The sequence below is a fragment of the Chlorocebus sabaeus genome, chromosome 22 (genome assembly GCF_047675955.1).
Source record: "Chlorocebus sabaeus isolate Y175 chromosome 22, mChlSab1.0.hap1, whole genome shotgun sequence".
Classification (NCBI taxonomy): domain Eukaryota; kingdom Metazoa; phylum Chordata; class Mammalia; order Primates; family Cercopithecidae; genus Chlorocebus; species Chlorocebus sabaeus.
In genome coordinates this window covers 43,222,786-43,249,142 of record NC_132925.1, presented here as the reverse complement: position 1 = coordinate 43,249,142, position 26,357 = coordinate 43,222,786, and the positions used below count along the sequence as shown (strand labels likewise).

General features: G+C 41.6%; 1 long non-coding RNA gene across 2 annotated transcripts; it reads right to left on the bottom strand.

Annotated features, from left to right (window-relative positions):
• Positions 1-232: 232 nt before the first annotated feature.
• Positions 233-26,357, bottom strand: LOC103228166 (uncharacterized). Of its 2 annotated transcripts, none has more exons than XR_495411.3 (3): positions 25,815-26,357; positions 6,066-6,182; positions 233-696 (listed from the first exon to the last, which is right to left on the bottom strand). It is a non-coding gene; the product is annotated as an uncharacterized lncRNA (long non-coding RNA). The 2 variants fall into 2 exon arrangements; XR_012090541.1 differs by having other exon boundaries at positions 25,822-26,357.

Here is a 26,357-nt window from a genome sequence, read left to right as displayed (position 1 = left end):
ATTCCCATTGCTCGCATTACCGCCTGAGCTCTGCCTCCTGTCAGATCAGTGGCAGCATTAGGTTCTCACAGGAATGAACTCTATTGTGAACTGCTCATGTGAGGGATCTAGGTTTCACGCTCCTTATGAGAATCTAAGGCCTGATGATCTGTCACTGTCTCCCATCACCCCTAGATGGGACAGTCTAGTTGCAGGAAAACAAGCTCAGGGCTTCCACTGATTCTATATATGATGAGTTGTATAATTATTTTATTATTATTACAATGTAATAATAATAGAAACAAAGTATACAATAAGTATAATGTGCTTGATTAATCCCAAAACCACCCCCTCTCCTGATCCATGAAAAAAACTGTCTTCCATGAAAGTGGTCCCTGGTGCCAAAAATGTTAGGGACCACTGTTATAGAGTATCAAGTTCTCAAAATGCTAAAATCTACATGATATTTTCAACATGTGACATCATCATCATCATCATCATCATCATCATCATCACTAATACTATTTACCAGGGCACGGTTTGAATTGATGACTTTGGTGCAATTCATTATTGGCAGCCAAATGCTTTATCCATATCTTCATATTGAAGAATTTGTTATCAAGAAACTACTGGTTCTGCTTTACAGGAAGTCTGTTATCAGATATCAGATGGCGAGTCCCCCATGTCTTCAGATGTTCAAGCAATATTGTGGATGGTCTAGAAAGAGTTTAAGACATGCTGTTAAATGTAGGGCTAGATAATTCTCTGATTCTTTGATGTAGTCTGGAAAGAAACAATCCGTTGTCCAGTTCATAAATATTTAGTGTTTTCATATTTAAGACAATCACAATCCACAAATGTCCCTAGTAATTTATTGTTTTTAAAGAAAATGACTCTTTTTATTCCTTGCTAGTGAAAAATGTACAATTTATATGCTGCACCAAGAAAAATAATGGATATACTTTCTTCCATTCATTTTCATCCCAAACATATAAAAAATAATCCATTGATTGTTCCTTGCATTGCATATCTTCTTATTAAAAGATATTTCCTACATGCAACTAATAAGACATGCTGACTGTTGTCAGCTCTAAATTTATGTAAAGGTTTTTTTATTTTTGTTAAAATGTTTGAAATTTGCTTTTTGCTCCACACCACACCTGTTTTTGATAAATCCGTGCTAATGAGTACATAGGAGATAATAAATGAGTTCCGAGAAACCCAAGTCTCCATTTTTCAACAAAACACAAGTAGCACTACTCTCTTTATCCTTTGGGACTCCTTCTCTGTATTTTGAAAGTGGGGGATAATGTCAGTGGCAGTTGTTGCTAAGGATCTCTGCACAGAGTTAGGGCTTCACTGTCGGCTTCCTGGTTAGATGGGGCCATGTGACTAGTCCTAGTCAGTGAGCTGTGACCAGAAGTTATGTATGTACCCTCGGGACCAGAGAATTTATGTGCTGGTACAAGCCTCTCCATAATGACTGGCAATGCGTGAGATGGTGGCTGCTGCAGCCATCTGGGTCTCTAGCCAACCCAAAATGGGGACATAACACCAGCAAGAAATAAACATTTGTTCTTTTAAATCACCAAGATTTTAGGGTTCTCTGTGGCTGCAACATAAACTAGACTATCCCGATACAGACTTATCATCGTGTTCTGGATGTGTGGTGACCAGGATGGTAGCTACTACTCACAGGTGGCTATTTAAATTTAAGTTACTTAAATAAAATAAAAAATTCTGTTTCTCAGTTGTATGAGTCACATTTCAAATGCTCTAGTCACATGTACGTCAGTTTTCAAATTATGTGAAATTAAAACTGAAAAGCTTGTGTGCAAGTCTAGAGAGTGTAGTCTATAGTTTCATCAATTGTATTGGATAATACAGTCTCAATACTCAAGTATTGTTCTTAATTCTTTATATTCAAATATAGTTTTTCACTTTTTAAGACATTTTAAAGGCTGGGTGCAGTGGTGCACACCTGTGGTCCCAGCACTTTGGGAGGCCAAGGCAGGAGAATCACTTGAGGCCAGAAGTTCAAGACCAGCCTGTGCAACATAGCAAGACCCCATCTCTATTTCTTTAAAAAAAATAATAATAATATAAAAATAAAAAGACATTTTAAAAGTACCAGTTCTATGACCTCAAAATCTAAATAGTCCTGCAATTCACAAGCAACTCTCAGATTATTTCTGATATGAGACAACCAACAAGGCCAACATTCTCCAACATCTTTGGAATTGCTGCTTGAGATGGGGGATCAACAGGCCACGTACCCGGGGGTTGGGGACACCAGTGAGATGGATGCAGAAAGGGAGAGAGACAAGGCTGCTGAGGCAGAATTTCCTCAACCATGGGTCAAAAGGGAGAGGAGCCATCCTGAGGCTATAATCCTTCCAAACTCAGCTGCCTTTTATCAGAACTCCCTTCCCACTGGAATTCAAAACACTCAGATCATCTATAGTGCTTGGGGACAACATTGAATTTCTAACCGCTGCTTGCCGGAGATTTTAGCCCACAGGCCTTATCCATGTTCCAAATGCTTATACTCTGCAGGAAGCACTCATGTCAGAGACTTCAGTCCCCCAAGTCTCTGTTTGAGGCCTGTGGTAAATTTTCACAAGATATTTTGTGACTCTCTTAGACTAGAGTTCTTTTGGCTGGAGATAACTAAGGGAGAAGGAGGTTACAAATTAACCTAAGTCAATGTGGTCATTCATGTTTGTTATTAATAACATCTTTAAGGCAGGTATCAGTAGCCTCCAACAGTTAAGATATAGATTGAACTATGGGGCTTCTCCACAACCACGCTTCAGGTGGTATGTTTCAGAGATAGTCTTAGGCCAAATGTGTCAAACACTTATTAGCCAGCAGTCATACAACCAATTCTGCAAGCTCCATGAAGTCCCAGATCTGTCTCTCCGGAAAGCACCTTACATGTTATCACTGAAGGCAAATGCTGCAGAGTACTTGGGTAGGAGGCAGCTAACCTGGTTAATCAGTGGAGTCAGTTCCTCTTGGTGTTATCCTAGGAACCAACTTGTCCGACTTACCCACCATTTTCATTCCCTCTGTAAAATAAGTTACTAACTCTCACCTCTACCTCTTACTACAGCTGTGTAGGTTGTGCCTCAGTTTCCACAGCTATAACATTAGAGTAACTGTACTTCCGCATTCACGGGTTGATAGAAAGATTAAACGAGCTCTATGTGCCTGACCTTATGGTAGGCCCTCATTCTGGCACTCAGAGATGCTAAGATATATCGGAAACAATCTCTAGTCTGAAAGAACTGATTACATTTCTGCAGGAAAAAAAAAAAAAAAACAAATATGTGAAAAAGTTATATTCAGTCAGCCCTCTGTATCCATGGGTTCTAAATCCATGGATTCAATCAATTGGAGATGGAAAATATTTGGTGGGGGGCTAGGTACAGTGGCTCATGCCTGTAATGCTAGCACTTTGGGAGGCCGAGGCAGGCAGATCACCTGAGGTCAGGAGTTCAAGACCAGTGTGGCCAATATGGTGAAACCCTGTCTCTACTAAAACACAAAAATTAGCTGGGTATGATGGCAGGTGCCTGTAATCCCAGCTACTTAGGAGGCTGAGACAGGAGAATTGCTTGAAGCCGGGAGATTGTGGTTGCAGTGAGCCAAGATCACACCACTGCACTCCAGCCTGGGTGGCTGAGTGAGACTCTGTCTCAAAAAAAAAAAAAAAAAAAAAAAAAAATATATATATATATATAAAAAATACATACATATTATATATATAAACTATATATAAAATATATGTGTATATATACATATTTTGGGGGTGGGGAGTTCCACAAAATTCCAAAAAGCAAAACTTGAATTTGCTGCTCACCTAGTACTACACTGAATCTATGTGAAAGAGTGATGTGTAGGCATTGTATTAGGTATTCTAAGTAATCTAGAGATGATTTAAAGCATACAGGAAGATGTGCGTAGGTTACGTGCAAATACTACATATGCCATTTTATATAAGGGACTTGAGCAACCACAGATTTTGTTATCTGTGGGGGTGTCCTGGAACCAATATCCCACCAACAACTGTACTAAAGATGGAAGGTATTATTTTAAGTTCTACCCACCTCCCAAAAAAAAGGACCTTTGAAACTGAAAGTGCCATGCAATTGTACAAAAAAACAATTGCTGTGAGTTTAGGAAATGTTACAACTCTTAATCTTGTCCTAAGGAAAAGTTTTAACTTCTAGTCCCTAAATGTTCCCTTCTTCACAGTCAAAGGAGAAAAGCTCATCTGACCTTATGACTATTATTTTTCTACCAAGAGGAAATTTCCCAGAGTTAGCTTGACTTAAAATAATTACACTTAACTTTTATCCTGACACATCCCCTAAGTTCTAATTGATACTTGCAAAAGCTGACTTACATTGACCTCTTTCTGGCTGTATATTAACCACAGAACAAATAGGGCTCTGAAGGCTGAGTAGATGTCTTTTTCAAATTGTCTAGAAAGCTAAAAACTGAGGCTCCTGTTTTCAGAAGAATCAGGAGATCAAGGAAATACCAGCTTAGGAAATAGGAAGCTACCATAGTAGAGAGAAGGCCACACATGAATTACTCAAGAGAAGCAGTGATTCTCTACCCCTCAGAACTTTCATTAAACTGATAGTAAAGGGATAACAATGTTCTTAAAAGAGCTGTAAACTCTTCAAATATAAAGACAAATACGGGTGATGACCGATGAAAAATGTCAGAATTCTGGAAGATGGAAAGCAAAGAATGGATAACTGATGTGGAGCAGAGAAACTGAAGCTAACATCCTGCATAGGAGGAAGCCAATAGGAAAGCAAGTCCGTCTGCCCTGAATTCTCCAAAGGCTAGAGGCTGGACAGCCAAGTACCTGTGAAAGGGAGCCTCACAAGGTATGACTCATACATGCAAACCAAGGTCTTTGAGGTCAAAGCAGCTCAAAAGTCCACTAGGAGATCAAGGCAGAGGCAGAGATTGCTGGGAGTTAGGATAGAGCAGGGGCCAGGAGTCAGGAGTTAACTCTGGACTCTTCGATACTACCCATGTCAAAGTGCAGAAAAGACTCTGACCTCAGAAAGGCATTTGTTTGCTAAAGGCTTTTTAAAAGACCATTAGGCCAGGCACGGTGGTTCATGACTGTAATCTCAGCACTTTGGGAAGACAAGGTGGGAGAATTCCTTGGGCTCAAGAGTTGAAGACCAGCCTGGGAAACATAGGGAGATCCCGTCTCCATAAAAAAAAATAATAATAATAAACTTGTGTTTTAATTAGCCGGGTGCGGTGGTATGTGTCTGTAGTCCCAGCTTCTTGGGAGGCTGAAGAGGGAGGATCCCTTGGACCTGGGAGATTGAGGCTGTGGTGAGCTGTGATCATGCCACTACACTCCAGCCTGGGCAAAAAGAATGAAACCCCATTTTTTTCTAAACAACAACAAAAAAAGACAGATTAGCTTCTTTAAATTGGTTGTCTAAGAAGTCAAATCATTTAGATTTTCAATAATACACCCTCTTAATTAATGCCTTATATTCATTTATTTAAAATAGAAACTCAGTTGACTAATCTCCATTTAATCCAACTTGCCCAACTTAACCACAACTCTCACTTCTTCTGTAAAATGACTAATGCCCATATACTTCTGTTCCCACTAACTGAGGTGCATATTTACTGAGAGTCAAAATGGGTTTGTTCTTCAACTTATTTATGCCAGTTGTACTTGTCATTGTAATTATACAATTTGATTAAGTATTACATAAAGCAACAAAAATCGAGTACTAAGGAGAAGAGTAGTTGTTTCTATGGAAGCTAAATTGAGACTACTGGTCATGCCTGGCAGATTGAACACCTGCATTTTCTTCTGTTTCTCCCAAAACCTTAATAAAGGAACAAAAGGCATAAACCCACAAGGGCAAAGAATGAGAGAGGAGATACATTAGAGTTGAGATGTCAGCAAAATTTTGGAATAGGCTAATTGGTAATTAATTTTAAGTTTCAACTTTTTCCATTCTGCAAGTGTCTGCAGAGGAGAAAGCCTCAAAAACAAGGTGATTCAAGCTGGGTATGGTGGTACACACCTGTAATCCTAGCTACTCGGGAGGCTGTGGTAGGAGGATCCTTGAGTCCAGCAGTTCAAGGCTTCAGTGAACTATGATTATGCCACTGTACTCCAGCCTGGGCAACAGAATGAGACCCTGTCTCAAAAAAACAAACGAAAAAGGCAAGGTAATTCCTACCACAGAATTAGCAAAAGCAGGGGAACTAGAGAGCCCCCTCATCTCCTCCTCCTCTAGCCCATATGACCAGCTGACAGTCCCTCCCCACAACCCTGGCAGGAAAGTGGATCTTTCAAAGTTGGACTGGAGAGACCATGGACTTGTGGACAACAGGCACAACTTGGCGGGTGAGAGGGAGGAAACTGAGAAAACTCAGGGATTGGGGAGAGTCTGCACACTGACCTTTGAAACTCCAGCCCTCTCCCACTGCTTGGCTGCCAGAACTCTGACTACAGGGCAAGACTGGCTACAGAATTTGCAGGGCCCAGTGCAAAATAAAAATGTAAGGCTCCTTGTTTAAAATAAAATTTTCAAGATGGCAACGGCAGAGCATTAGAACAAGCGTGAGGTCCTTCTAAGAGCAGGGCCCTGTGAGACTGCATGGCATGCTGGCCCATGAAGCCAGCCCTGCGCAGGTTATTCCTACACAGGCAAGGGATTGAAGGACTGTTCTTGGAAACTGGACAATCCAGAGAAATGACCCACATACACTGTCATGTGGGAATTTCTCAATAAAAACGTCCAATTCTCATCAAATTATCAATGTGGGTACTTTATGCATTTAACGGTAATTATTGCACACAGAAACATTTTTCAGAAACTATTTTGTTCTTTTTAATTCATATTTTACCTACTGCAAATTTTAAAACCCAGTTTTTCCTTAAACTTTTAAATTCAATGGGCAGATATGATTTGGTAGGTTTATAAAATCTACCAAAATGCAATATTAACTTTTAAGGGGACTTTTAGCATCTAGTTAATTAATTCCCTTAATCATTTTAAAATCATATTCATAAATGTAATAAATAACTGTAATTCTAGCTACTTGGAAGGCTGAGGTGGGAGGATTGCTTGAGGCCAGGAATGCAGTGAGCTATGTTTGTGCCACTGCACTCCAGTCTGGGCAACAGAGTGAGACTCTGTCTCAGAAAACAAACATGGCTGGGTACAGTGGTGCACATCTGTAATCCCAGCACTTTTGGAGGCCGAGTTGGGCAGATCACTCGAGGTCAGGAGTTCAAGACCAGCCTGGCCAACATGGGGAAACTCCGTCTCCACAAAAAATTAAAAAATTAGCCAGCTGTGGTGGTGCGTGCCTATAATCCCAGCTACTCGGGAAGCTGAGGCAGGAAAATCTTTTGAACCCAGGAGGCGGAGGTTGTAGTGAGCTGATATGGCCTCACTGCATTCCAGCCTGGGTGACAGAGTGAGACCCTGTCTCAAAACAAACAAACAAACAAATGAAAATTATTACCAGCATATAATAATTTCCTTTTCATTTTAAATTCTTCAATTGGCTTATAACAAAACTTCCCAGGAAAAGCTCCTACAAATAACTTCTCAAATATAATAAGTCTTATAATAATTAAATTTATAAATACAATAGGACTTAATTTCTCTTAAATGGTCCAATACTGTTATAAATTTAGTAAGTGTTAAATCTTGAATCCCAAATCTAAGTCAGTTACACAATATGTTAAATTGGAATCACAGGCTAATCTATTTCTCTAACATGCCTTTATTTTATTTTATTTTTTTGAGCAAGGTACCGTCCAGGCTGGAATACAGTGGTGCAATCATAGCTCACTGCAGCCTCAAACTTCTGGACTCAGCCTCCCAAGTAGCTCAGGACTACAAGCATGTATTGCCATGCCTGTAATGAGAAAAACCTGGAATCACATAGAAAAACCTTCCCCCAAACTGGGAGGGAGCCGAGAGACCAAACAATGACTCAGACAAGTCCAGTTGAGCAAGTAGATGAGTTTGTTAGGACTTACATAGCAGGTACTCCCGGACAGCAGCAGGACAGCTTTAGAGACCCATGCTGCCTCCCATCCCTATGCTGCTTTTAAACTAATTTTCTGGCTCTTTGCCTACGTATGTGTTATGGGACTTTTTTCCCAGGTAGGTTCTCAGATACTCTCTGGAATATTTGGGTTCTCAGGGACACCTGCTCCTTGACAGGACAGAGTAAGACCCCATCTTTTAAAAAAGAATAAAAAGAAGTACCTAAAATAAGGATTTTAACTAACATTTAATACCATATGTTTACTTTGTAACTTTCCTAAATTCTAAATTTTATAAAGTTAAAGAAAGTTGTTCATTTGAAGAAACATTACCTTTCCACTTAGGGGAACATCATCTTCTCAGCTGGCTGAGTTTACTCTGACCAAAGACTTTAGCTGAGCATGAGACTTGGAATTATAAGACACCCTGGAAACATTTCTTGTGACTGATTGCCAAGCTAAGTTCCTTTCTGTAGTCACTACATTTTGGACTCTAAAATCCAGTCCTTGAGTTTCCGTCCTAAATGTTCCTTTATTCCTGGAGTTTGCAACCCCAAATAAAATTGTAGCTAGGAAAGGCACAGTAATCCCAGCACTGAGAGACCAAGGCGGGTGAATCGTTTGAACCCAGCAGTTCGAGACCAGCCTGGGCAACATGGTGAAACCCTGCTTCTACCAAAAATACAAAAAAATCTGCTGCATGTGGTGGTGTGTGCCTGTAGTCTCAGTTACTCAGGAGGCTAAGGTGGGAGAATTATCTGAGCCCAGAAGGTTGACGCTGCAGTGAGACATGATCATACCACTGCATCCAGCCTGAGTGACAGAGGGAAAACCTGTCTCAAAAAAAAGATTGTAGCTAACATCTTTCATCACTACTTGGTTTTACATTTCTTCAGTTCTCCTTGGACATGTAATGTTTTCCAACTACCCGTAAAGATACTTACGGTCATTTCATTGGATCCTCAGGATTCTTTTTTTTTTTTTTTTTTTGAGACCGAGTCTCGCTCTGTTGCCCAGGCTGGAGTGCAGTGGCTGGATCTCAGCTCACTGCAAGCTCCGCCTCCCGGGTTTACGCCATTCTCCTGCCTCAGCCTCCGGGTAGCTGGGACTACAGGCGCCCACCACCGCGCCCGGCTAGATTTTTTGTATTTTTTTAGTAGAGACGGGGTTTTACCATGTTAGCCTGGATGGTCTCGATCTCCTGACCTCGTGATCTGCCCATCTCGGCCTCCCAAAGTGCTGGGATTACAGGCTTGAGCCACCACGCCTGGCCCAGGATTCCTATTTAAGTCTCTGTGTTAGTCAGGGTTCTCTAGAGGGACAGGACTAACAGGATAAATGTGTATGTGAAAGGGAGTTTATTATGGCTCACATAATCACAAGGTGAAGTCCCACAATAGGCCGTCCGCAAGCTGAGGAGCAAGGAAGCCAGTCCAACTCCCCAAACCTCAAAAGCAGGGAAGTTGACAGAGCAGCCTTCAGTCTGTGGCCAAAGGCCCAAGAGCCCCTGGCAAACCCCTGGTGTAAGTCCAAGAGTACAAAAGCTGAAGACCTTGGAGTCTGATGTTCCAGGGCAGGAAGCATCCAGTATGGGAGAAAGATGGAGGCCAGAAGACTAAGCCAGTCTAGTCCTTCCACTTTCCTCCTCCTGCTTTTATCCTAGCCACCCTGGCAGCTGACTAGATGGTGCTGGCAGCTGATTGAGGGTGGGTCTGCCTCTCCCAGTCCACTGACTCAAATGTTAATCTCCTTTGGCAACACCCTCACAGACACACTCAGGAACGGCCGGGTGCGGTGGCTCAAGCCTGTAATCCCAGCACTTTGGGAGGCCGAGACGGGCGGATCACAAGGTCAGGAGATCGAGACCATCCTGGCTAACACAGTGAAACCCCGTCTCTACTAAAAAATACAAAAAACTAGCCGGGCGTGGTGGCGGGCGCCTGTAGTCCCAGCTACTCCGGAGGCTGAGGCAGGAGAATGGCGTGAACCCGGGAGGCGGAGCTTGCAGTGAGCTGAGATCCGGCCACTGCACTCCAGCCTGGGTGACAGAGCGAGACTCCGTCTCAAAAAAAAAAAAAAAAAAAAAAAAAAAAAAACAAAAGACACACTCAGGAACAATACTTTGCATTCTTCAATCCAATCAAGTTGACACTCAATATTAACCATCACAGTCTGTTAAAACCTTTTTGGAGTTGGTAGAATCCCAAAATGTTTTCATGTCCTTCTTTGTGGTAGGGTCACACCCCTATGGACATTAAATGACATCCAACTGAATTCTGCATTATCATGGATTTGTCAGATAGTGCTAAGATCATTCTAATGACTCTGAGCATTCTACAACAAGGCCCACAGTAAACAGGCCCCAGCTAGTCACAGAGTTTCAGTTCTTAGTGCTTCACTCTTAACTACAGGCAAACAACTAAATACCATCAGATATTGGAGGAAATTTTTCTAACACAAAAGACAAAGAAGACAACAAACATTAAAAAGAACTTGGAAGAAATAGAGATCATATAGGGAGGAGAGGAAAACAATAATTAATATCCTCAAAGAAATTTAAGAAAATATTATACCCAAAACCAAACAGCATGCTGTACACAAAAAATAAAAATGAAAATAATTAAAGAAGCATTCAAAGAAGTAGGTTGGAAGACATAATTATAGAAATCTCCCAGGAAGAAATTCAAAAAGAGGCCAGATACAGTAGCTGACACCTGTAATCCCAGCACTTTGGGAGGCCGAGGCAGGCGGATTAATTAAGCCCAAGATTTCAAGACCAGCATGGGCAACATACTGAAACCCCATCTCTATAAAAAGTTTTTAAAAATTAGCCAGGTGTGGTGGCGTGTGCCTGTAGTTCCAACCACCTGGGAGGTCAAGGTTGCAGTGAACTGTGGTCATACCACTGCACTCCAGCCTGGGTGACAGAATAAGACCCTGTCTCAGAAAAAAAGGAAGAGGAGGAGGAGGAGGAAGATTAGCAGGGGGAGGAGGAGGAGGGGGAAGAGGAAGAAGAAAGAAGAAAAAGGAAGAGGAGGAGGAAGAAGAAGAAGAAGAAGAAGAGGAAAGAAGAAAGAAGAAGGGGAAGGAGGAAGAGGAGTGGGGGGGAGGAGAAGAAAAACAAGAAGACAACAATGAACAACAGGAGAGAAAAGATAAGAGAATCAGAAGAGGTCCAATGTGCAAACAACAGGACACTAGAGAGAAAAGAGAAAATGGAGCAGAAGTAGAAGTCAATATTCTACCTCACAAAATACTAATTTTCTAGATCAGTGGTTCTCAAATTGTGGTTTGGAACTCCAAGACCATTTCAGGGGGAACATGAAGTCAATACTATTTTAATAATAATGCTAACTCATTATTTGTCTTTTTCACCCTCTTTCACCAACAAATGTAGAAGGGAGTTTTCCAGAGTCTACCCGATGTGTAACGATGTGATCATTCTGAGGGTTTATATTTTCTTGTGATCTTAAATTTTCTTAGTTCTAATTTCTAACATGGTAAATAATACATAGTTAAAAGCCACATTAGGAAAAGTTCTTTAGGATCCTTAATAACTTTTAACAGTTTGAGAACCACTGTTCTAGGTGATCATTTAATCTAAATATAGCTAAGCACGTTTGTTTGAAGCTCCTATACAACACCCAAACTGCAACCTATATTACTATTGTCTCCTCTTCATTTTCTCTGAGCTTCCCACTAAAAATTTCACTCATACAAAAACATCACAGAATTTACTGACTTTGTAAGGGATGTCGATAAAGGAGTTTATATCAAACAGCATTTCACTTCAAATCCCCGCAAGACCTGCCTCTTCTGCCAAGTTTCCATTTTTACTTTTCCCCCATGCTCTCTCTGGTTTTGTCTGGTGCAGAGGAGTACAGTGGCCCACTCAAGGCTCACTGCAGCCTCGAACTCCTGGGCTCAAGCAATCCTCCTACCTCAGTCCCCTGAGTGGCTGGTACTACAGGCGCCCACCACCATACCTGGCAAATTTTCGTATTTTTTGTAAAGATGGGGTTTCACCATGTTGCCCAGGCTAGTCTTGAATTCTTGGGCTCAAGCAGCCCACCCATCTCAGCCTCCCAAAGTGCTGAGACTACAGGGGTGAGCCACCTCGCCTGGCCTCCATCCTCTCTTAGTATTGTTATTTTCCTCTTACCCTTTTCTCTTCCCTCCTATAGGGAAGTTTAAGTTTATCCAAGATTTAGCTAAACTAGCAAAAAACAAAACAAAACAAAACAAAACCCCCATATTATTGATATCTACCCTCAATAGAAGACAGAAAGAAAAAGTGGAATTATAGTTTCAGATACAAAGAAAAAATTTAAGGCCAGGTGCAGTGGCTCATGCCTGTAGTCCCAGGATTTTGGGAGGCCAAGGCAGGAGGACCACTTGAGCCCAGGAGTTCAAGACCAGCTGGGCAACATACGGAGACTCTGTCTCTACAAAAAGTTTAAAAATTAGCCAGATGTGGTGGTATGCACCTGTAGTTCCAGCTACTCAGGAGGCTGAGGCAGAAGGATTGCTTTAGCCTGGGAGTTCAAGGCTGCAGTGAGCTATGATTGCACCACTGTACTCCAGCCTGGGCAACAGAGTGAGATCCGGTCAAAGAAAGAAAGAAAGAAAGAAAGAGAGAGAGAGAGAGAGAGAGAGAAAGAAGGAAAGAAAGAAAAGAAGGGAAATAAAGAAATTTAATCACAAAAACTGCTACATTCACTGGAGAAAAAACAAAACACATATAAACAGAAAGAACATTTTAAAACAAATGATGCTGTCTCTCAGCCAAAAATAAACGTTATTAATATATTGGTATACCCCCTTGCAGATTTTTTTCTCCATAGACAAATACTATACCTAATTGTTAAAAAATGGGATCTTACTACATGCCATGTATAATCCACTTTTTTACTTAGCATATTCTAAACAATGTCCGTGTCAAATACATCTATGCAATATTATTTTCCCAAACTTTCTCTTAAAACTTTTTCAAAACTGGGCGTGGTGGCTCATGCCTATAATCCTAGCACTTTGAGAGGCTGAGGCTTGAGCCCAGGAGTTCAAGGCTGCAGTGAGCTGTGATCATGCCACTGTACTCTAACCTGGGCAACAGAGAAAGATCCTGTCTCTAAAAAATAGGAAATAAAAAATAAAAATCTTTTCAAACTGAAAAAAATTGACAGTTTCAGAGACACTCTTATGCCCTTCACATACAATCAATGTTAGAAGAAGATTCACCCTGAACATCTCACTTTTCTGCATGGCTCAAGTCCTCTGATCAAAGGCAATTGCAAACAATTCAAGAATACTTACATAAGGAGACATCTCAGGATAGTAAAGTGTAGACATGTTTCCCTCCCTGGAGATGGACCAGGATAGTAAAGATAAAAAACTCTTCTTCCTCCCTTCCTGGAGAAGACTTGCTTACATTCCAGAGTAAACTAAGGTTTCTCTCTCCCTGGAGGGAAAGATGGGCAGGTCTCTGGCAGTTATATATAAGATCAGTGTTTCCTAATTTTTACAGGGTTCCTCTCCTGTTATGTACCTCACTGCATGTGCAGATACCATCTCGCTCTCAGGATGACCCTTGGAAACCAACATGGGATGTTGCTTTGGCTGCTGCTTTTGCTATGAATGATTAATTGTTTTTGTTTTTGACTCAGAAGCCTCATTTAAAAGTAAGTTTCTGCAAAATCATTTTTAAAGGCTGAATATACTATTTTAAGCTTCTATCATAATTTAGTCAGTCTATACTGCTGGAAATTTAGATTGTTTCCAACAGTTTGGAAATATTCATATTGTAAATAGCATTGTGATGAGCTTTTATAACTAAATATTTTTTCACATCCTAAATTCTTTCTTTAGGATAAATTCCAATGGCCAGGTGCAGTGGCATGTGCCTGTAGTCCCAGTTATCAGCAGGCTGAGGTGAGAGAATCACTTGAGCCTAGGAGTTTGAAGCAAGCCTGGGCAATAGAGCAAGATCCTATCTCTAAAACAGATAAAAATCAAAAAGTTCCAAGAAGTGTAATTGTTGGGTCAAAGGACACACATAATTTTAAAGTTTCGGTATGAATTTATGTATTTCCAAGCTCTCTTCCAGAAAGTTTATCAATCTATACTTTCAATAGCAAAGTGTAAGAACACAACTGTTCTTATACCCCTGCGAACAGTGTTACTGACATTTTGAATAAGAAGAAGGAGGAGGAGGAGGAAAGAAGGAGGAGGAGGAAAGCAGGAGGAGGAGGAGGAGGAAAAGAAGAAGGAGGAGAAGGAGAAGACATCTATCTCATTGTTTTAATCAGCATTTATTCATAAATGTGATCCAACTTCATTAGCGTGTTCATTAACTATTTGTAGGGAGACTACAGCCTGCAGCTGATCATAGAAAGTCATCAAATACCAAGGCAACTATCACATAGCCTCTCACATGTTTCTCTTCTCTCTCCACATCTGCTGAGGGCTCAGTTCTTCCAAGTTCAGATTCTCAAAGAGACGAATCTGATATAGCCATTTCATATTAGATTGTATCACCAGCCAGTCTAAGCGACCGCTAACTGGAAGTATAGGGTGGAATTTAGAGTCTGAATCCTATCACCTGTCCCTCTTTTCCTCCAGGGTTTTGCATGATAGAAAAACTAGATCACCAGCCAAACATAATCCAAATGTCAGCTGTCTTTTTTTTTTTTTTTTTTTTTGAGATGGGATCTTGCTCTGTTGCCTGCCCAAGTTGGAGTGCTGTGGTGCTACCACCACCTATTGCAACTTCAGTCTCCCCAGCTCAAGCCATCCTCCTGCCTCAGCCTCTCAAGTAGCTGTGACTATAGACATGCACCACTACATTCAGCTAATATTTTTATGTTTTGTAGAGACAAGGTCTTACTATGTTGCCCAGGCTGGCCTCGAACTTCTGAGCTCATGTGATCCTCCCACCTCAGCTTCCCAAAGTGTTGGGATTACACCATGCCCAGCCCAAATGTCAGTTGTCTTCATGGTTTGTCATGCACCCAAAAACATACCCTTGAAAAGTTTTCTGATGCTGGCCAGTTTGGGGACGGCAGCAGGGTCATGCCTCACCTTCCTGAATTGAAGATAGCTTCCTGGCCTGACAGGACTGATCAAAATTCCACCCCAGTTCCCACTGCCAATCACAGGCAGAAAAACTAGAAAAGAGAAAGAGTGGTGCACTGCAAAGAGGAAGGAAGAGAAAGCCTGGCTGCCTTTCAGTTTAGTGACTATGCAGAATCCCCTGTCTCCAAGTAAAAGCGTGCCCCTGTGAATTTCACAGATCTTAACTGATCCTATTAATCTTTTCTCCTCCCTGTGAATAGGCAGAGGCCAGATATGTTTATTTCTAATATTCCCTGTGATAGAAGTTTTTCATTTTTGGCCTCCCAGTATCTAAACACACTTCCTATTTGGAAAAAATTCCAATAAAGAAGCTTAAGTGTGGACAAATAGCCCCTTTCCCAGATCCCTTGTCTCTAGAATTTGGGCACAGGACCTTCCAGTCAGACACTCCTACCTAAGACCTTGATTCTGGAATAACAGAAAGAAGCAAATTGCACTTAGAATCTTTCCAGAGGTGGAAGAGGAAGCAATAAGGGTACTGTCCAATGTCCAGTGGTGGCTGTGCCAATGACAGACGCAGTTGGATACTAACCAGATGCTTCCTGTGTATTGATTTGGTCTCTATTTCTGGCTGCTTAATTTCCCATGGCTCCTTTCCAAGTTCCAAGCCTCATTCTTCAGCTTTTCCATCAATTTTGTGAGCTATCCAATGTCCTTTCAATAAATTTATTTTCTCTCTAACTAACCAGAGTTAGTCTCCGTTATTTAGGAACCTGGAAATTTGGTTAGTATATACGTCTTTTCGTGCCTTTTCTATGAAGACAAAAAGAAAAGAAACAGGGGTGCCCACCTTCAGTTCAGAAGTATCCACTATCCTGACTTTTGTGATAAACATTTCACGGTTTTGCTTTATAGTCTTAGCATCTATGTATGTAGTCAGGGGAATGAGAATAATATGGTAGAAAATATGGCCCCTGTCTGTCAACAGGGCTTCCCTGAAAGAGATGGCAGTGACTCCAGTCTCTAACATTCTTATTATGTCCAGATTAACTATACGATAGCTTCCTAGATGACAATCCTGGTGCAAACCATCCTATATCCTACTATCAGGATTCCTCTTTGCTTTTAATTTATTATAAAATGCTTATGCATATTTAACATATGAGATGTATCTTACATATAAAGTATATGTAAGTTATGAGCATAAAAATGAAATGAACACTCATGAATCCACACCTAACTTAAGAACATCACCAACAATGGTGAAGCTACCTGTGCACTTTTCCTAGATGTCATACCTCTGCCTCTCCTTGTGCTGGTCATTCCTTTGTTTAAAACAATTATGAAATATAACTGACATAAACATAAATATACATGTTGATGAATCACCACAAAAGGAAAACCTACGGAACCACACCCACGTGAGGAAATAAAACATTTCCTACTCCCAGAACCCCTCCTCATGCCCTCTCCCAGTCCCTACTATTTGTCCCCTCTTGGTCATAAAATCCTCTCTCTCCATCAGAGATATCCACTATCCTGACTTTTGTGATAATAATTTTCTTGGCTTTTCTATACAGTTTTACCACCTGTGTCTGTATCCCTAAACAACATCATTTCATTTGGCCTCATTTTGAACTTCAGATGAATGGATCATACTGTATATATTCTTTTGTGCCTTACTTCTGTCATTCAATATTTTGTTTATGAGATTCATCCATGTTGCTGAGTAGAACTGCAGTTTGTTCATTTGCATTGCTGTAAAGTATCCCATCATAGGAATGTACCATGATGTATTTATTTATTTTACTGTGGATAGACGTTGTGTTGTATTCAGTGTGGGGTATGATGAACAATGCTGCTTTGAATATCCAGATGCATATATCCTAGGAGATCTTTAAGGTCATCGACCTGGCAGTTGAATAACCATCACAGGATATATGTATCTTCAACTTTACTAGATAAGGGCAAATTGTTTCCCAAACTGAATGCACCAATTAACCAACAGCAGTCTGCAGAGTTTCTGCCGCATCACACCCTTGCTAACAATTGGTGTTATCAAACTGTTGAATTTTAGCCAATCTAGAGGATAGTTAATGGTATCTCACTGTGGTTATACTTGCATTTCCCTAATTAATAATGAGACTGAGCATATTTGTGTATGTTTATTGACCATTTATATTTTTTCTGTTCAAGTCTTTGCTCATTTTTTTTCAATATGATTGTCTACTATTGATTTGAAAGAGTTTTCATATATCCTGGAGGCTAATTCTTTTTTTTTTTTTTTTTTTTGAGACGGAGTCTCGCTCTGTCGCCCAGGCTGGAGTGCAGTGGCCGGATCTCAGCTCACTGCAAGCTCTGCCTCCCAGGTTCACGCCATTCTCCTGCCTCAGCCTCCCGAGTAGCTGGGACCACAGGCGCCTGCCACCTCGCCCGGCTAGTTTTTTGTATTTCTAGTAGAGACGGCGTTTCACCATGTTAGCCAGGATGGTCTCGATCTCCTGACCTCGTGATCCGCCCGTCTCGGCCTCCCAAAGTGCTGGGATTACAGGCTTGAGCCACGGCGCCCGGCCAATTCTTTATCAATTACACATGTGGCAAATATATTCTACTCTCTACCTTGCTTTTTTGCTTATTTCATGCTATCTTTTGGCAAACAAAAGTTCTTTATTTTAATATAGTTAAACATACGAATCTTCTCATTTATGGTTGGTGATATTGATAGTTTTAAAACTCTACACCTTTGAGGTCATATTCTTAGGTATTAATTTCTATTTCTTAAAAAATTAGATATGGGAGTTTTCACTATGTTGCAAATGCCAACACCAGTTCTGCGAATGAGAAGCTAAACCTGGAGCCATGGCAACTTGAGGAAGCTGAACCTCCAGGATCCTTGAAGGGCACACTAAAGATGCCTTCTGGCTTTTAGCAGAGGTATATAAAAGTCCTTCTGAAGGAAAGCATCCCAATGTAGGTCCCTGGAATTTCCATTGATTTAAATTCAATAAAATAAACTTACAATAAAAAATTACAGGGAGATAAGCCACCACGAGTCAGTGAAAAACAACAATGACAACAACAAAATGATTTAGTCCCCCAGAAACTTCAAATATTGGAATTATCATATAGGGAAAATAAAATAAGTCTGTATAAAATATTTAAGAAAACAAAAGATGAAATACAAAACATAATTTATGTCCACATAAAAACCTGCACATGAATGTTCATAGGAACTTTATTCATAAGTGCCAAAATTTGGAAGCAACCAAGATGTCCTTCAATTGGTGAACAGGTTAAAAAAAAAAAAGAAGGTATATCCAGACAATGGGATATTATTCAGTGATTGAAAGAAGTAAGCTATCAAGCCATGAAAGACACAGACAAACCTTAAGTGCATGTTGCTAAGTGAAAAAAAAAAAAAAAAAAAAATGGAAAGGCAACATCCTGTGTAATTCCAACTATATGGCATTCTGGAAAAAGCAACACTGTAGAGACAATAAAAAATCAATGGTTACTATGGGTGTGGGAGGAGGCTGGTTTGGGATGAATGGGTAAAGCACAAATTTTTAGGGCAGTGAAACTATTATGTACAATGTGCCATGACAGATACATGCTATTATATATTCATAAAAACTCATATAGGCAAGGAACAAGGGATTATTAAAAATGACCAGGCAGATCTGAAAGGTTTGTGTATTGTTTAGGAAGATAATAAAGATACTGATTAATATTAGACTTTAATGAGTTAATGATCCATGCTGTAATTTCTATGGTAACCAATAAAAGAAGAGAAGCACGATGTACAAATTCCAGTGAGTAGAGGGGGAAGAATTAGTGATTATAAATGCAAAAAAGGAGTGATATGGTTTAGCTCTGTGTCTCTACCCAAATCTCATCTCAAATTGTAATCATCACTTGTTGAGGGATGGACTGGTGGGAGGTGATTGGACCATGGGGATGGTTTCCCTCATGCTGTTCTAGTGATAGTGAGTTCTCACAAGGTCTGATGTTTATGTGTGTGTGGCAGTTCCCTCTTTACTCTCTCTCTCTCCTGCTGCCTTGAGGAGAAGGTGTTTGCTTCTCCTTCACTGCCCACCACTGTATTTGTCCCTTCTCACACAGCTATGAAGAAATATCTGAGACTAGGTAGTTTATAAAGGAAAGAGGTTTAATGGACACAGTTCTGCATGGCTGGGAGGCCTCAGGAAACTTATAATCATGTTGGAAAGGGAAGCCAACATACCTTCTTCACATCGCAGTAGGAGAGAGAAATGCAAGCAGGGGACGTGCCAGATGCTTATAAAACCATCAGAGCTTGTGAGTTTCACTCACTATCACAAGAATAGCATAGAGGTAACCAAATCCACGATTCAATTACCTCCCACTGGGTCCCTCCCACAACACATGGGGATTATGGGAACTACAATTCAAGACGAGATGTGGGTGGAAACACAGCCTAATTGTATCAGCCATGATTGTAAATTTCCTGAGGCCTCCCAAGCAATCCAGAACTGTGAGTCAATTAAACATCTTTTCTTTATAAATTACCCAGTCTCAGGTAGTTCTTTATAGAGGTGTGAAACTGGACTAATACAGAAGATTGGTACTGGGAGTGGGGCACTGCTATAAAGATACCTGAATATGTTGAAGCAAGTGTGGAACTGGGAAACAGGTAGAGGTCACAATAGTTTGGAGGGCTCAGAAGAAGACACGAAGATATGGGGAAGTTTGGAACTTCCTGAAGAATTGTTGAATGATTTTGACCAAAATGCTGATAGTGACATGGACAATAAAGTCCAGGCTGAGGTGGTCTTAGATGGAGATGAAGAACTTATTGGGAACTGGAGGAAAGGTCACTCCTGCTATGTATGCTTTAGCAAAGAGACTGACAGCATTTTGCCCCTGCCCTAGAGATTTGTGGAACTTTAAACTTGAGACAGATGATTTAGGGTATCTGGCAAAAGAAATTTCTAAGCACCAAAGTATTCAAGATGTCACATGGTTTTTTCTGAAAGCAAACAGTCATATGCGTTCACAAGGAGATGATCTGAAATTGGAACTTATGTTTAAAAGGGAAGCAGAGCATAAAAGTTTGGAAAATTTGCAGCCTGACAATGCAGTAGAAAACAAAGACCCATTTTCCAGGGAGAAATTTGAGCCAGCTGCAGGAATTTGCATAAGTAACAAGGAGCTGAATGTTAATAGCTGAGACAATGGGGAAAATGTCTCCAGGGAATTTCAGAGATCTTCAGGACAGCCCCTCCCATCAAAGACCTAGAGGCCTAGGAGGGAAAAATGGTTTCCCGGGCTAGGCAGGCCCAGGGCTCTACTGCTGTGTGCAGCCTCAAGATATGGTTCCCTGTGTCCCAGCCACTCCAGCTCATAGCTAAAAGAGGCCAAGGTACAGCTTGGGCCATTGCTTCAGAGGATGCAAGCCCCAAGCTCTGGCAGCTTTTATGTGGTGTTGGGCCTACAAGTTTGCAGAAGCCAAGAGCTGAGGTTTAGAAACCTATGCCTAGATTTCAGAGGATGTACGGAAATGACTGGATGTCCAGTCAGAAGTCTGCTGCATGGGCGGAGCCCTCACAGAGAACCTCTATTAGGGCAGCAGAAAAGGTAAATGTGGGGTTGGAGTATCCATACAGAGTCCCCACTGGGGTACTACCTAGTGGATCTGTGAGAATAGGGCCACTGTCCTCCAGACCCCAGAATGGTAGATCCACCAACAGCTTGCACTCTGGACCTGGAAAAGCTGCAGGCATTAAACTCCAGCCCATGAAAGCAGCCTTGGGGGCTGTACCCTGCAGAGCTACAAGGGCAGAGCTGCCCAAAGCCTTAGGAGCCCACCTCTTGAATCGGCATGCACTGGATGTGAGACATGGAGTCAAAGGAGATTATTTAAGAGGTTTAATATTTAATGACTACCCAACCAGGCTTCAGACTTGCGTGGGCCCTTTGTTTTGGCCAATTTCTCCCATGTGGAAGAGGAACATTTACCCAATGCCTATACCCCCATTGTATCTTGGAAGTAACTAACTTGTTTTTGATTGTACAGGCTTGCAGGTGATAGGGACTTGCCTTGTCTCAGATCAGACTTTGAACTTGGACTTTTGAGTTAATGCTGGAATGAGTTAAAACTCTGGGGGACTGTTGGGAAGGCATGACTGGAATAGCACGTGCAAATTCCCTGGGGCAAAAAAGGAGTATTGCTTGATGGAAGACCTAAGATGAGGCCAGTATGACTAGGAGGGGCATGGTGAGTCTGAGGAGGCAGGTAAGCTCTAGCCTATGCAGATTTTTGTATACCACATTAAATATTATATGCTTTATCCTAAGTGTCATCAAAAGCCATTTAAATATCTTTAGGGGGTCGGGTAGAGGAAGGTAGTAGACACTAACAAGGTTGTATGTGGAAAAGATCACTCTGGCTATACTGTAGAGCAGGGGTCCCCAACCCCTGGGCCACAGACTGGTACAGGTCTATGGCCTGTTAGGAATCCAGCCACACAGCAGGAGGTGAGCAGCAGGCAAGTAAGCATTACCACCTGAGCTCCACCTCCTGCCAGATCAACAGCGGCATTATATTCTCAGAGGAACACAAACCCTATCGTGAACCGTGCATGCAAGGGATCTAGGTTGCATGCTCCACCTAATGCCTGCTGATCTGAAGTGAAACAGTTTCATCCTGAAACCATTCCCTCTCTAGTACACTGAAAAATTGTCTTCCATGAAACCAGTCCCTGGTGCCAAAAAGGTTGGAGATCGCTGCTGTAAAGAACAGCCTGGAATTGGGCTGAAGTGACTGAAAGAAGATACATTGAGTTTTAAATTGACTTCCAACTGAACAGAACTGTATGCACTCCTGCCTCCTCCTACTTTCCCATTAAGTAGATTATATTGAAAAAAAATCAGTCAAATGAATGAAAGAAGCTTTCAGATGAATGACTATTTGGTTTTGTAAAATGGTTCACTTCTTTCTTTCTTTTGCAAAGAAATTGTTTTGCCCTCTGATTACAGTGTGCAAGTTGGGCTCACCAACTTGCACTTTAAAAAATTCAGGGAAGCCGGGCGTGGTGGCTCATGCCTGTAATCCCAGCACTTTGGGAGGCTGAGGTGGGTAGATCACCTGAGGTCAGGACTTCGAAACCAGCCTGGCCAAATTGGTGAAACCCCGTCTCTACTAAACATACAAAAATTAGCCAGGCATTGGGGCAGGCACAGGCTGAGGCAGGAGAATCGCCTGAACCTGGTAGGTGGAGGTTGCAGTGAGTTGAGATTGTGCCATCGCACTCCAGTCTGGGGGACAAGAGCAAGACTCTGTCTCCAAAAAAAAAAAAAAAAAAAAGAAAAAGAAAATAAAGAAAAAATTCAGGAAAACTGCCTTGTTTTCCTGAACAAGGAACAGAGGCAACAGAATCTCTAAACAATCTGCAACAATGGTGGAAAAGGATGGGACCCTGACAATTGTCAATTTATACCTCTCACTTCATCTCTTGAGGTCTTGAAACTGCTTTTGCAAAAATTGTAACAGTGAGAAAATTATGACTGAAAGAGATCTGATCTAACCAGCCCCATCTTGCCTTTGCAAATCAAAGAACATGACCAAGGCAAGTCTCAATCATTTTAGGAGGTTTATTTGCCATAGTAAAGGATGCATGCCAGGGAAGCAGGTATATGCCTATCTCCAAAGATGATTTTGAGGGCTTCAGTACTTAAAGGGGAAAGGGTGGATATTGGGGGAAGATAAATTTTTTTTTTTTTTTTTTTTTTTGAGATGGAGTCTTGCTCTGTCACCAGGCTGGAGTGCAGCGGCGCAATCTTGGCTCACTGCAACCTCCAACTCCCTGGATCAAGCGATTCTCTTGCCTCAGTCTCCCAAGTAGCTGGGACTACAGGTGTGCATCACCACGCCCAGCTAATTTCTGTATTTTTCGTAAAGATGGGGTTTCACCATACTGGCCAGGCTGGTCTCAAACTCCTGACCTCATGATCTGCCTGCCTGGCCTCCCAAAGTGCTGGGATTACAGGCGTGAGCCACTGCAGCCAGTTGAAAAATATTTTTAAATTGTGTCAGTAGATAAAAAGACAAAACAGTTGCATCCTTTTGAATACACAATTTTCATGTGAGGGGGGTGTGGAGGAAATATTCATGCCTTCATCTGGCTCAGTTAATCTGTATTTTTACATAAGATAACGTAGACAATAGGGCAGAGGAAGCAATCAGATATGCATTTGTCTCAGGTGAGCAAAGGGAAAACCCTGAGTTCTGTCCTATGTCTCATACCTGTGAAGATATCAACTTATATTTCCAGGTTGAAATTCAACAGAACTGTTTTAGAGTAAAGATCTTTGGGCCTAAAAGGAATTTACTTGTGGGCAAAATGTGAGGGAAGTATATAGCTTTTATCTTTGTAGTCATCTTATTTAGGAACTAAATGGGAGGCAGGTTTGTGTGACCCAGTTCCCAGCTTGACTTTTCCCTTTGGCTCAGTGAATCTGGCGTTTTCCTTTCTCACCTTTAACCTCCAATACTGCCCTTGGTCATTCCTGGGCTTGGACCAAGCAAACTTTGGGAGAAACTTAGTTTATAGTTTAAGTGATAATAGCCCCTTCCCAAAACTAAACCACTTTTGTAAAACTAATGAAAAGCCACCAGGTTAGAAGGATAAGAGGAGCTTGAATTCTGCTAACACATAGGCTTCGTTAAGTTAAATAGATTACCAGCCACTATTGCAGAGGTCACAAGATTTGCAGCTCTCCCAATCCACTATTGTAGAACCTAAGATTGGCCTTTTGAGATAACCTTTCAGGCTTCTGCATTTCGGATGGCCAACGACCCCACTGGGACCTTTGACTCTTGGCTCAACCAGTCCTGTGGCCTCCACCCAGAAGCTGGCTCAGTGCAGGAGGACCATTTTCCACATCCCTATAATTGCATTCCCAACCAATCAGCAGCACCCATTCCTTCAGTTTCCTGCTTGCCAAACTGTGTGTGTGTGTGTTTGTTTTTTGACTATAGCTCTCAGATCTTAGCCAAACTATTCTTGGAAAATCCTAGCCTCTGGCTTTTGGGGGAGATTTTGAGTAATAACTCCATCTCCATGACCAATCTCATGTCAATTAAACTCTTTATTGCAATGCCATGGTCTCCATGAATTGATTTTGTCTGTGCAGTGGGCAGGAAGAATGTATTGGGTGATTACAGTGTCATGGATTTAAATACCACCACCCCCCTCAGAACTCTGAGAAAAGATAAATGGCTCTAACAGCTTTGAGCTGTCTGAGCTATGTGAGGTATGCAAAAACTTATCAGGCCCAGAGAAACAGGAGTTTGCCTGGAGGCAATTGTTTAGACATTCTGTTCCTTACCTCACCCATTCTGAGCCTCACCCATTATCTTCATGTTTCTGGAATCTGTGATACAAATAATAGTTTATAGCCAATCAATAGCTAATGTAATTTTAATGTAAATTCTTAGTAAACAACTTAGAAACTGCCTCTTTTTCCTTTAAAAACCCACTCATAACTGCTGCTAATCAGAGTGTATATTTATGGTAACTTGAATCTACACTCCCAGGTAGCCATCTTCAACGTTTACGCTTGAATAAACTTCTTTTCAACTAGATTCTTACCTTTTTTATTATTTTAGGTTGACAACTCTCAAATTTATATTTCCAGCCCATTGGACTTCCTTCCCGAACCTCAGGGTCTAAATCTAATTGTCTATCCAGCCTCTCCACTTGGATGTTTAATAAGGATTTCAAATTCAACATATAAAAAACAAAATTCCTGACTTCTGCCTTAAAAACAGTTTCTTACAAGTTGCTCAAAATACCTTTGACCTCACACTCCGAAACTAATATAGCCACAAATCTTATGATTCTACTTCTAAAATATGCCCAGAATTCATTGTTGTTGTCATCACCTCGATCTCCACCACTCTGGCCCACACCACTATCACCATAGCTGGATTACTGTAATAACTTTCTGATACCACTTCTCACCAACTAATACGAGCATTTTCGTCTGGTTCCCTCAGGGGTCCTTAAGCCCCAGGCTGCGGATAGTACCAGTCCGTGGCCTGTTAGGAACCGGGAGGCACAGCAGGAGGTGAGCAGCAAGCAAGGGAACATTACCTCCTGAGCTCCGCCTCCCTCAGATCAGCGGTGGCATCACATTCTCAGAGGGGGCGAACCCTATTGTGAACTGCGCATTGGAGGGATCTAAGTTGTATGCTCCTTATGAGAATCTAATGATAAATGTAATGCCTTTGAATCATCCTGAAACCATCATCCACCCCCCACCACGAAACCGGTCCCTGGTGCCCAAAAAGTTAGGGGCCGCTGCTCTATATAATCCCTGGGAGACTGATGTCTTTGTCTCTTTCACTTAGTGCCATGAACTCCAGGGCAACTTTGTGGACACTCACATAAATACTTGCTGGAATGAACCCATATATATTTTATACTACTACATATACAGTAATACATTTAAGGAGCTGCTTGGGTGTGTAAAAAATTGCAGGGGACGTTTACAAATAAAGAACCTCCTGAAACAAAGCAATGAATGGAAAGTGGGGTCAGCTGGTTGAAGCAGTGCCCACAAGTTCCAGCTTCCCAAAGCAGGCAGGTTTTCCACCTAAGCCAACATCCTTTTATTTTTAGTCACTATATCTATAAATCTACTCCCTTACCCCGCACCTCACTCTCAGCCGACAGCCCAATGGGCTTATCCTCCTCTCGCCCTCACGATGAGCGAGTCCATGCGGTCTCAGGCTGGAAGATGCACTTGAACACCTGCCCAAACCTCACGGACGACACTGGATTCTAGGCCTCCTGGGCTTCTCCACTGTACTAGGAATGTAAAATCAAAAGTCAGAAAGAAAACTTCGGAGGTGGAATCTCCAACCCGGCTACGGGTTGGAAGTAAAGCGCACCTAGCAAAGGGCTGGTCCATGCAGCCTCAAGGGTTGATGGGAAGTGAATCCACCGTCAACCGCCCTGATTCAAAATGGCAGGATACCGGAGCAATAGTGTTTAGGTGTGAAGGTAGGACCACTGAAGAAGGGAAAACGAAAGCACAATTGTTTTGATTCAGCATGGAGGCGGTGATTACAGGAGAGCGAATAGCGAGAGACGACGCAACATCCAGCTGGCAGAGGCAGCAGGCCTGGCGAGGGTGGCCACATTGAACTAATCCAAGATGGCGCCGAGGTTGTAACCGGGAGCGCGCAAGA